Below are 12530 nucleotides of genomic sequence, written 5' to 3'. Positions count from 1 at the left end.
AGGAAAGTGCTTACTATGAACATAAGAACGGGTCGGCTGAAGAAGCATAACGCATTGAGTTTCACAACGTATTAGCAGTGATTATTTACACTGCACGGATGATTTGTATCCCATCTCCAATACTTCTCACTCAATGCCTGAAAGAAAATGTCACTTCTCATGAGGCTTTTCTAACTTGGCAGAGTATGCTTAGCTTCCCAAGCTAGAAGTTAAGAAAGAGTGAATCCATTTGCATCCTACAGTAGGAAGAAAAAACAGGTGCTGTTAGGTGAGTCATATCTAGATACTTTTCTCAACTTTCCACTCCAGTGCTAAAGATTAATGGTTATGTAGCATCACCAGGTATTATGAAAATCACAATTTTCCACTATGCTATCGAGGAAAATTGATTTTTTCTACAAAATCGCAACATATTGCACTACAGTAGGTTTGGGTTGATTGCAACATTTTTCCTGTAATATATCAATCAGAAATAGGGTACAAATAGGCAAAAGGAATAGATGTTCCAGATTCCGATCAGGAGACCTGTTAAGGGTACAGCAAGTATTCCTTTCTCCAGTGGTCTGTCAAACTATAGGTGGAAAATTCAAGACAATTGTGTAGACTATGATACTGTGAAAGTGCACCTAGACACATATCTGTAAACAAACTGCCTTGTTTCTTCTTTTCTATAGAAGAGACATATTTCTATAATAGGACAGATCAGGCAGAACCACACTAGCATCCCTGCCCTTGTTCTATGAAATACATTGAAATGTCTTACCTGGCATTCAGATCTCTGCTTGTCATTACAAATCTCCATCCATGGAGACAAAAAAGAATGTGGAAACTACTAAAACAATTTGAATTTGAAGACAACATTCTCCTGTGAAAAATTTGGAGAGAGGTTATGACTGGAAAGAAGAGACTGGGGCAGCAGTAAAAAGGGACTGTATATTAAAAGGACACCCCAGAGTGCTCCTTTGTTTCTGAACTTTTTTCCCAGTAGTAACATTTAAAATCCTACCTCTTCTATTTGATTGAGGCAAAGGGGGTTTTAACGAGGAAGTGCACTGTTGCAGGATAAAAAAATGAATAATGGAAAGAAATCTTTCCGACAGCTGTAAATTTACAAGGCTTTTGTAGGCTAGAATACCTTTCTATTTAAACAGGCAGGATAAATTGCAGAGAGAATTCCAGACTTTCGAAAAGGAATCAGTATTTTCTTCAAAATTTATGGAACTGATGTGAAAAGATTGGTGTTGGATGAAATCATACATTTCTTATGACATCAGATAGGGCCAACAAAGTTCCTGTGGCATTTTGGAAAGGGCATCTGACTTCGGATCAGAACGAAGCAGCTAACCTTGACCGTGTGGCCTAATGGATAAGGCGTCTGACTTCGGATCAGAAGATTAAGGGTTCAAGTCCCTTCATGGTCGAGAAAGCAAATTTTGCTCCTTTAGGAAAGTGCTTACTATGAACATAAGAACGGGTCGGCTGAAGAAGCATAACGCATTGAGATTCACAACGTATTAGCAGTGATTATTTACACTGCACGGATGATTTGTATCCCATCTCCAATACTTCTCACTCAATGCCTGAAAGAAAATGTCAGTTCTCATGAGGCTTTTCTAACTTGGCAGAGTATGCTTAGCTTCCCAAGCTAGAAGTTAAGAAAGAGTGAATCCATTTGCATCCTACAGTAGGAAGAAAAAACAGGTGCTGTTAGGTGAGTCATATCTAGATACTTTTCTCAACTTTCCACTCCAGTGCTAAAGATTAATGGTTATGTAGCATCACCAGGTATTATGAAAATCACAATTTTCCACTATGCTATCGAGGAAAATTCATTTTTTCTACAAAATCGCAACATATTGCACTACAGTAGGTTTGGGTTGATTGCAACATTTTTCCTGTAATATATCAATCAGAAATAGGGTACAAATAGGCAAAAGGAATAGATGTTCCAGATTCCGATCAGGAGACCTGTTAAGGGTACAGCAAGTATTCCTTTCTCCAGTGGTCTGTCAAACTATAGGTGAAAAATTCAAGACAATTGTGTAGACTATGATACTGTGAATGTGCACCTAGACACATATCTGTAAACAAACTGCCTTGTTTCTTCTTTTCTATAGAAGAGACATATTTCTATAATAGGACAGATCAGGCAGAACCACACTAGCATCCCTGCCCTTGTTCTATGAAACACATTGAAATGTCTTACCTGGCATTCAGATCTCTGCTTGTCATTACAAATCTCCATCCATGGAGACAAAAAAGAATGTGGAAACTACTAAAACAATTTGAATTTGAAGACAACATTCTCCTGTGAAAAATTTGGAGAGAGGTTATGACTGGAAATAAGAGACTGGGGCAGCAGTAAAAAGGGACCGTATATTAAAAGGACACCCCAGAGTGCTCCTTTGTTTCTGAACTTTTTTCCCAGTAGTAACATTTAAAATCCTACCTCTTCTATTTGATTAAGGCAAAGGGGGTTTTAACGAGGAAGTGCACTGTTGCAGGATAAAAAAATGAATAATGGAAAGAAATCTTTCCGACAGCTGTAAATTTACAAGGCTTCTGTAGGCTAGAATACCTTTCTATTTAAACAGGCAGGATAAATTGCAGAGAGAATTCCAGACTTTCGAAAAGGAATCAGTATTTTCTTCAAAATTTATGGAACTGATGTGAAAAGATTGGTGTTGGATGAAATCATACATTTCTTATGACATCAGATAGGGCCAACAAAGTTCCTGTTGCATTTTGGAAAGGGCATCTGACTTCGGATCAGAACGAAGCAGCTAACCTTGACTGTGTGGCCTAATGGATAAGGCGTCTGACTTCGGATCAGAAGATTAAGGGTTCAAGTCCCTTCATGGTCGAGAAAGCAAATTTTGCTCCTTTAGGAAAGTGCTTACTATGAACATAAGAACGGGTCGGCTGAAGAAGCATAACGCATTGAGTTTCACAACGTATTAGCAGTGATTATTTACACTGCACGGATGATTTGTATCCCATCTCCAATACTTCTCACTCAATGCCTGAAAGAAAATGTCACTTCTCATGAGGCTTTTCTAACTTGGCAGAGTATGCTTAGCTTCCCAAGCTAGAAGTTAAGAAAGAGTGAATGCATTTGCATCCTACAGTAGGAAGAAAAAACAGGTGCTGTTAGGTGAGTCATATCTAGATACTTTTCTCAACTTTCCACTCCAGTGCTAAAGATTAATGGTTATGTAGCATCACCAGGTATTATGAAAATCACAATTTTCCACTATGCTATCGAGGAAAATTGATTTTTTCTACAAAATCGCAACATATTGCACTACAGTAGGTTTGGGTTGATTGCAACATTTTTCCTGTAATATATCAATCAGAAATAGGGTACAAATAGGCAAAAGGAATAGATGTTCCAGATTCCGATCAGGAGACCTGTTAAGGGTACAGCAAGTATTCCTTTCTCCAGTGGTCTGTCAAACTATAGGTGGAAAATTCAAGACAATTGTGTAGACTATGATACTGTGAAAGTGCACCTAGACACATATCTGTAAACAAACTGCCTTGTTTCTTCTTTTCTATAGAAGAGACATATTTCTATAATAGGACAGATCAGGCAGAACCACACTAGCATCCCTGCCCTTGTTCTATGAAATACATTGAAATGTCTTACCTGGCATTCAGATCTCTGCTTGTCATTACAAATCTCCATCCATGGAGACAAAAAAGAATGTGGAAACTACTAAAACAATTTGAATTTGAAGACAACATTCTCCTGTGAAAAATTTGGAGAGAGGTTATGACTGGAAATAAGAGACTGGGGCAGCAGTAAAAAGGGACTGTATATTAAAAGGACACCCCAGAGTGCTCCTTTGTTTCTGAACTTTTTTCCCAGTAGTAACATTTAAAATCCTACCTCTTCTATTTGATTGAGGCAAAGGGGGTTTTAACGAGGAAGTGCACTGTTGCAGGATAAAAAAATGAATAATGGAAAGAAATCTTTCCGACAGCTGTAAATTTACAAGGCTTTTGTAGGCTAGAATACCTTTCTATTTAAACAGGCAGGATAAATTGCAGAGAGAATTCCAGACTTTCGAAAAGGAATCAGTATTTTCTTCAAAATTTATGGAACTGTTGTGAAAAGATTGGTGTTGGATGAAATCATACATTTCTTATGACATCAGATAGGGCCAACAAAGTTCCTGTGGCATTTTGGAAAGGGCATCTGACTTCGGATCAGAACAAAGCAGCTAACCTTGACCGTGTGGCCTAATGGATAAGGCGTCTGACTTCGGATCAGAAGATTAAGGGTTCAAGTCCCTTCATGGTCGAGAAAGCAAATTTTGCTCCTTTAGGAAAGTGCTTACTATGAACATAAGAACGGGTCGGCTGAAGAAGCATAACGCATTGAGATTCACAACGTATTAGCAGTGATTATTTACACTGCACGGATGATTTGTATCCCATCTCGAATACTTCTCACTCAATGCCTGAAAGAAAATGTCAGTTCTCATGAGGCTTTTCTAACTTGGCAGAGTATGCTTAGCTTCCCAAGCTAGAAGTTAAGAAAGAGTGAATCCATTTGCATCCTACAGTAGGAAGAAAAAAACAGGTGCTGTTAGGTGAGTCATATCTAGATACTTTTCTCAACTTTCCACTCCAGTGCTAAAGATTAATGGTTATGTACCATCACCAAGTCTTATGAAAACCACAATTTTCCACTATGCTTTCGAGGAAAATTGATTTTTTCTACAAAATCTCAACATATTGGACTACAGTAGGTTTGGGTTGATTGCAACATTTTTCCTGTAATATATCAAACAGAAATAGGGTACAAATAGGCAAAAGGAATATATGTTCCAGATTCCGATCAGGAGACCTGTTAAGGGTACAGCAAGTATTCCTTTCTCCAGTGGTCTGTCAAACTATAGGTGGAAAATTCAAGACAATTGTGTAGACTATGATACTGTGAAAGTGCACCTAGACACATATCTGTAAACAAACTGCCTTGTTTCTTCTTTTCTATAGAAGAGACATATTTCTATAATAGGACAGATCAGGCAGAACCACACTAGCATCCCTGCCCTTGTTCTATGAAATACATTGAAATGTCTTACCTGGCATTCAGATCTCTGCTTGTCATTACAAATCTCCATCCATGGAGACAAAAAAGAATGTGGAAACTACTAAAACAATTTGAATTTGAACACAACATTCTCCTGTGAAAAATTTGGAGAGAGGTTATGACTGGAAATAAGAGACTGGGGCAGCAGTAAAAAGGGACTGTATATTAAAAGGACACCCCAGAGTGCTCCTTTGTTTCTGAACTTTTTTCCCAGTAGAAACATTTAAAATCCTACCTTCTCTATTTGATTGAGGCAAAGGGGGTTTTAACGAGGAAGTGCACTGTTGCAGGATAAAAAAATGAATAATGGAAAGAAATCTTTCCGACAGCTGTAAATTTACAAGGCTTTTGTAGGCTAGAATACCTTTCTATTTAAACAGGCAGGATAAATTGCAGAGAGAATTCCAGACTTTCGAAAAGGAATCAGTATTTTCTTCAAAATTTATGGAACTGATGTGAAAAGATTGGTGTTGGATGAAATCATACATTTCTTATGACATCAGATAGGGCCAACAAAGTTCCTGTGGCATTTTGGAAAGGGCATCTGACTTCGGATCAGAACGAAGCAGCTAACCTTGACTGTGTGGCCTAATGGATAAGGCGTCTGACTTCGGATCAGAAGATTAAGGGTTCAAGTCCCTTCATGGTCGAAAAGCAAATTTTGCTCCTTTAGGAAAGTGCTTACTATGAACATAAGAACGGGTCGGCTGAAGAAGCATAACGCATTGAGTTTCACAACGTATTAGCAGTGATTATTTACACTGCACGGATGATTTGTATCCCATCTCCAATACTTCTCACTCAATGCCTGAAAGAAAATGTCAGTTCTCATGAGGCTTTTCTAACTTGGCAGAGTATGCTTAGCTTCCCAAGCTAGAAGTTAAGAAAGAGTGAATCCATTTGCATCCTACAGTAGGAAGAAAAAACAGGTGCTGTTAGGTGAGTCATATCTAGATACTTTTCTCAACTTTCCACTCCAGTGCTAAAGATTAATGGTTATGTAGCATCACCAGGTATTATGAAAATCACAATTTTCCACTATGCTATCGAGGAAAATTCATTTTTTCTACAAAATCGCAACATATTGCACTACAGTAGGTTAGGGTTGATTGCAACATTTTTCCTGTAATATATCAATCAGAAATAGGGTACAAATAGGCAAAAGGAATAGATGTTCCAGATTCCGATCAGGAGACCTGTTAAGGGTACAGCAAGTATTCCTTTCTCCAGTGGTCTGTCAAACTATAGGTGGAAAATTCAAGACAATTGTGTAGACTATGATACTGTGAATGTGCACCTAGACACATATCTGTAAACAAACTGCCTTGTTTCTTCTTTTCTATAGAAGAGACATATTTCTATAATAGGACAGATCAGGCAGAACCACACTAGCATCCCTGCCCTTGTTCTATGAAACACATTGAAATGTCTTACCTGGCATTCAGATCTCTGCTTGTCATTACAAATCTCCATCCATGGAGACAAAAAAGAATGTGGAAACTACTAAAACAATTTGAATTTGAAGACAACATTCTCCTGTGAAAAATTTGGAGAGAGGTTATGACTGGAAATAAGAGACTGGGGCAGCAGTAAAAAGGGACTGTATATTAAAAGGACACCCCAGAGTGCTCCTTTGTTTCTGAACTTTTTTCCCAGTAGTAAACATTTAAAATCCTACCTTCTCTATTTGATTGAGGCAAAGGGGGTTTTAACGAGGAAGTGCACTGTTGCAGGATAAAAAAATGAATAATGGAAAGAAATCTTTCCGACAGCTGTAAATTTACAAGGCTTTTGTAGGCTAGAATACCTTTCTATTTAAACAGGCAGGATAAATTGCAGAGAGAATTCCAGACTTTCGAAAAGGAATCAGTATTTTCTTCAAAATTTATGGAACTGATGTGAAAAGATTGGTGTTGGATGAAATCATACATTTCTTATGACATCAGATAGGGCCAACAAAGTTCCTGTGGCATTTTGGAAAGGGCATCTGACTTCGGATCAGAACGAAGCAGCTAACCTTGACTGTGTGGCCTAATGGATAAGGCGTCTGACTTCGGATCAGAAGATTAAGGGTTCAAGTCCCTTCATGGTCGAAAAAGCAAATTTTGCTCCTTTAGGAAAGTGCTTACTATGAACATAAGAACGGGTCGGCTGAAGAAGCATAACGCATTGAGATTCACAACGTATTAGCAGTGATTATTTACACTGCACGGATGATTTGTATCCCATCTCCAATACTTCTCACGCAATGCCTGAAAGAAAATGTCAGTTCTCATGAGGCTTTTCTAACTTGGCAGAGTATGCTTAGCTTCCCAAGCTAGAAGTTAAGAAAGAGTGAATCCATTTGCATCCTACAGTAGGAAGAAAAAACAGGTGCTGTTAGGTGAGTCATATCTAGATACTTTTCTCAACTTTCCACTCCAGTGCTAAAGATTAATGGTTATGTAGCATCACCAGGTATTATGAAAATCACAATTTTCCACTATGCTATCGAGGAAAATTGATTTTTTCTACAAAATCGCAACATATTGGACTACAGTAGGTTTGGGTTGATTGCAACATTTTTCCTGTAATATATCAATCAGAAATAGGGTACAAATAGGCAAAAGGAATAGATGTTCCAGATTCCGATCAGGAGACCTGTTAAGGGTACAGCAAGTATTCCTTTCTCCAGTGGTCTGTCAAACTATAGGTGAAAAATTCAAGACAATTGTGTAGACTATGATACTGTGAATGTGCACCTAGACACATATCTGTAAACAAACTGCCTTGTTTCTTCTTTTCTATAGAAGAGACATATTTCTATAATAGGACAGATCAGGCAGAACCACACTAGCATCCCTGCCCTTGTTCTATGAAACACATTGAAATGTCTTACCTGGCATTCAGATCTCTGCTTGTCATTACAAATCTCCATCCATGGAGACAAAAAAGAATGTGGAAACTACTAAAACAATTTGAATTTGAAGACAACATTCTCCTGTGAAAAATTTGGAGAGAGGTTATGACTGGAAATAAGAGATTGGGGCAGCAGTAAAAAGGGACCGTATATTAAAAGGACACCCCAGAGTGCTCCTTTGTTTCTGAACTTTTTTCCCAGTAGTAACATTTAAAATCCTACCTCTTCTATTTGATTAAGGCAAAGGGGGTTTTAACGAGGAAGTGCACTGTTGCAGGATAAAAAAATGAATAATGGAAAGAAATCTTTCCGACAGCTGTAAATTTACAAGGCTTCTGTAGGCTAGAATACCTTTCTATTTAAACAGGCAGGATAAATTGCAGAGAGAATTCCAGACTTTCGAAAAGGAATCAATATTTTCTTGATAATTTATGGAACTGATGTGAAAAGATTGGTGTTGGATGAAATCATACATTTCTTATGACATCAGATAGGGCCAACAAAGTTCCTGTGGCATTTTGGAAAGGGCATCTGACTTCGGATCAGAACGAAGCAGCTAACCTTGACTGTGTGGCCTAATGGATAAGGCGTCTGACTTCGGATCAGAAGATTAAGGGTTCAAGTCCCTTCATGGTCGAGAAAGCAAATTTTGCTCCTTTAGGAAAGTGCTTACTATGAACATAAGAACGGGTCGGCTGAAGAAGCATAACGCATTGAGTTTCACAACGTATTAGCAGTGATTATTTACACTGCACGGATGATTTGTATCCCATCTCCAATACTTCTCACTCAATGCCTGAAAGAAAATGTCACTTCTCATGAGGCTTTTCTAACTTGGCAGAGTATGCTTAGCTTCCCAAGCTAGAAGTTAAGAAAGAGTGAATCCATTTGCATCCTACAGTAGGAAGAAAAAACAGGTGAGTCATATCTAGATACTTTTCTCAACTTTCCACTCCAGTGCTAAAGATTAATGGTTATGTAGCATCACCAGGTATTATGAAAATCACAATTTTCCACTATGCTATCGAGGAAAATTGATTTTTTCTACAAAATCGCAACATATTGCACTACAGTAGGTTTGGGTTGATTGCAACATTTTTCCTGTAATATATCAATCAGAAATAGGGTACAAATAGGCAAAAGGAATAGATGTTCCAGATTCCGATCAGGAGACCTGTTAAGGGTACAGCAAGTATTCCTTTCTCCAGTGGTCTGTCAAACTATAGGTGGAAAATTCAAGACAATTGTGTAGACTATGATACTGTGAATGTGCACCTAGACACATATCTGTAAACAAACTGCCTTGTTTCTTCTTTTCTATAGAAGAGACATATTTCTATAATAGGACAGATCAGGCAGAACCACACTAGCATCCCTGCCCTTGTTCTATGAAACACATTGAAATGTCTTACCTGGCATTCAGATCTCTGCTTGTCATTACAAATCTCCATCCATGGAGACAAAAAAGAATGTGGAAACTACTAAAACAATTTGAATTTGAAGACAACATTCTCCTGTGAAAAATTTGGAGAGAGGTTATGACTGGAAATAAGAGACTGGGGCAGCAGTAAAAAGGGACTGTATATTAAAAGGACACCCCAGAGTGCTCCTTTGTTTCTGAACTTTTTTCCCAGTAGAAACATTTAAAATCCTACCTTCTCTATTTGATTGAGGCAAAGGGGGTTTTAACGAGGAAGTGCACTGTTGCAGGATAAAAAAATGAATAATGGAAAGAAATCTTTCCGACAGCTGTAAATTTACAAGGCTTTTGTAGGCTAGAATACCTTTCTATTTAAACAGGCAGGATAAATTGCAGAGAGAATTCCAGACTTTCGAAAAGGAATCAGTATTTTCTTCATAATTTATGGAACTGATGTGAAAAGATTGGTGTGGGATGAAATCATACATTTCTTATGACATCAGATAGGGCCAACAAAGTTCCTGTAGCATTTTGGAAAGGGCATCTGACTTCGGATCAGAATGAAGCAGCTAACCCTGACTGTGTGGCCTAATGGATAAGGCGTCTGACTTCGGATCAGAAGATTAAGGGTTCAAGTCCCTTCATGGTCGAGAAAGCGAATTTTGCTCCTTTAGGAAAGTGCTTACTATGAACATAAGAAAGGGGCGGCTGAAGAAGCATAACGCATTGAGATTCACAACGTATTAGCAGTGATTATTTACACTGCACGGATGATTTGTATCCCATCTCCAATACTTCTCACTCAATGCCTGAAAGAAAATGTCAATTCTCATGAGGCTTTTCTAACTTGGCAGAGTATGCTTAGCTTCCCAAGCTAGAAGTTAAGAAAGAGTGAATCCATTTGCATCCTACAGTAGGAAGAAAAAAACAGGTGCTGTTAGGTGAGTCATATCTAGATACTTTTCTCAACTTTCCACTCCAGTGCTAAAGATTAATGGTTATGTAGCATCACCAAGTCTTATGAAAACCACAATTTTCCACTATGCTTTCGAGGAAAATTGATTTTTTCTACAAAATCTCAACATATTGGACTACAGTAGGTTTGGGTTGATTGCAACATTTTTCCTGTAATATATCAAACAGAAATAGGGTACAAATAGGCAAAAGGAATATATGTTCCAGATTCCGATCAGGAGACCTGTTAAGGGTACAGCAAGTATTCCTTTCTCCAGTGGTCTGTCAAACTATAGGTGGAAAATTCAAGACAATTGTGTAGACTAAGATACTGTGAAAGTGCACCTAGACACATATCTGTAAACAAACTGCCTTGTTTCTTCTTTTCTATAGAAGAGACATATTTCTATAATAGGACAGATCAGGCAGAACCACACTAGCATCCCTGCCCTTGTTCTATGAAACACATTGAAATGTCTTACCTGGCATTCAGATCTCTGCTTGTCATTACAAATCTCCATCCATGGAGACAAAAAAGAATGTGGAAACTACTAAAACAATTTGAATTTGAAGACAACATTCTCCTGTGAAAAATTTGGAGAGAGGTTATGACTGGAAATAAGAGACTGGGGCAGCAGTAAAAAGGGACCGTATATTAAAAGGACACCCCAGAGTGCTCCTTTGTTTCTGAACTTTTTTCCCAGTAGTAACATTTAAAATCCTACCTCTTCTATTTGATTGAGGCAAAGGGGGTTTTAACGAGGAAGTGCACTGTTGCTGGATAAAAAAATGAATAATGGAAAGAAATCCTTCCGACAGCTGTAAATTTACAAGGCTTCTGTAGGCTAGAATACCTTTCTATTTAAACAGGCAGGATAAATTGCAGAGAGAATTCCAGACTTTCGAAAAGGAATCAGTATTTTCTTCAAAATTTATGGAACTGATGTGAAAAGATTGGTGTTGGATGAAATCATACATTTCTTATGACATCAGATAGGGCCAACAAAGTTCCTGTGGCATTTTGGAAAGGGCATCTGACTTCGGATCAGAATGAAGCAGCTAACCCTGACTGTGTGGCCTAATGGATAAGGCGTCTGACTTCGGATCAGAAGATTAAGGGTTCAAGTCCCTTCATGGTCGAGAAAGCGAATTTTGCTCCTTTAGGAAAGTGCTTACTATGAACATAAGAACGGGTCGGCTGAAGAAGCATAACGCATTGAGATTCACAACGTATTAGCAGTGATTATTTACACTGCACGGATGATTTGTATCCCATCTCCAATACTTCTCACTCAATGCCTGAAAGAAAATGTCAGTTCTCATGAGGCTTTTCTAACTTGGCAGAGTATGCTTAGCTTCCCAAGCTAGAAGTTAAGAAAGAGTGAATCCATTTGCATCCTACAGTAGGAAGAAAAAAACAGGTGCTGTTAGGTGAGTCATATCTAGATACTTTTCTCAACTTTCCACACCAGTGCTAAAGATTAATGGTTATGTAGCATCACCAGGTATTATGAAAATCACAATTTTCCACTATGCTATCGAGGAAAATTGATTTTTTCTACAAAATCGCAACATATTGCACTACAGTAGGTTTGGGTTGATTGCAACATTTTTCCTGTAATATATCAATCAGAAATAGGGTACAAATAGGCAAAAGGAATAGATGTTCCAGATTCCGATCAGGAGACCTGTTAAGGGTACAGCAAGTATTCCTTTCTCCAGTGGTCTGTCAAACTATAGGTGGAAAATTCAAGACAATTGTGTAGACTATGATACTGTGAATGTGCACCTAGACACATATCTGTAAACAAACTGCCTTGTTTCTTCTTTTCTATAGAAGAGACATATTTCTATAATAGGACAGATCAGGCAGAACCACACTAGCATCCCTGCCCTTGTTCTATGAAACACATTGAAATGTCTTACCTGGCATTCAGATCTCTGCTTGTCATTACAAATCTCCATCCATGGAGACAAAAAAGAATGTGGAAACTACTAAAACAATTTGAATTTGAAGACAACATTCTCCTGTGAAAAATTTGGAGAGAGGTTATGACTGGAAATAAGAGACTGGGGCAGCAGTAAAAAGGGACCGTATATTAAAAGGACACCCCAGAGTGCTCCTTTGTTTCTGAACTTTTTTCCCAATAGTAACA

The 12530-nt window shown here is 38.1% G+C and overlaps 8 non-coding genes across 8 annotated transcripts; all 8 read left to right on the top strand.

Annotated features, from left to right (window-relative positions):
• The first annotated feature begins 1348 nt into the window (after window positions 1-1348).
• TRNAR-UCG lies at window positions 1349-1421 on the top strand. The gene has a single exon. It is a non-coding gene; the product is annotated as a tRNA-Arg (tRNA).
• Window positions 1422-2791: 1370 nt separating this feature from the next.
• TRNAR-UCG lies at window positions 2792-2864 on the top strand. The gene has a single exon. It is a non-coding gene; the product is annotated as a tRNA-Arg (tRNA).
• A 1370-nt stretch (window positions 2865-4234) lies between these two features.
• TRNAR-UCG lies at window positions 4235-4307 on the top strand. Its single transcript has one exon. It is a non-coding gene; the product is annotated as a tRNA-Arg (tRNA).
• Window positions 4308-5678: 1371 nt separating this feature from the next.
• TRNAR-UCG lies at window positions 5679-5751 on the top strand. The gene has a single exon. It is a non-coding gene; the product is annotated as a tRNA-Arg (tRNA).
• Window positions 5752-7121: 1370 nt separating this feature from the next.
• On the top strand, window positions 7122-7194 carry TRNAR-UCG. The gene has a single exon. It is a non-coding gene; the product is annotated as a tRNA-Arg (tRNA).
• Window positions 7195-8564: 1370 nt separating this feature from the next.
• TRNAR-UCG lies at window positions 8565-8637 on the top strand. Its single transcript has one exon. It is a non-coding gene; the product is annotated as a tRNA-Arg (tRNA).
• Window positions 8638-9997: 1360 nt separating this feature from the next.
• TRNAR-UCG lies at window positions 9998-10070 on the top strand. The gene has a single exon. It is a non-coding gene; the product is annotated as a tRNA-Arg (tRNA).
• A 1371-nt stretch (window positions 10071-11441) lies between these two features.
• Window positions 11442-11514, top strand: TRNAR-UCG. The gene has a single exon. It is a non-coding gene; the product is annotated as a tRNA-Arg (tRNA).
• The last annotated feature ends 1016 nt before the right edge of the window (window positions 11515-12530 follow it).

The sequence above is a fragment of the Rhinatrema bivittatum genome, chromosome 6, assembly GCF_901001135.1.
Source record: "Rhinatrema bivittatum chromosome 6, aRhiBiv1.1, whole genome shotgun sequence".
NCBI classification, from domain to species: Eukaryota; Metazoa; Chordata; class Amphibia; order Gymnophiona; family Rhinatrematidae; genus Rhinatrema; species Rhinatrema bivittatum.
The sequence above is the reverse complement of the archived record's forward strand: the minus strand, read 5'-3'. Positions and strand labels throughout refer to the sequence as shown.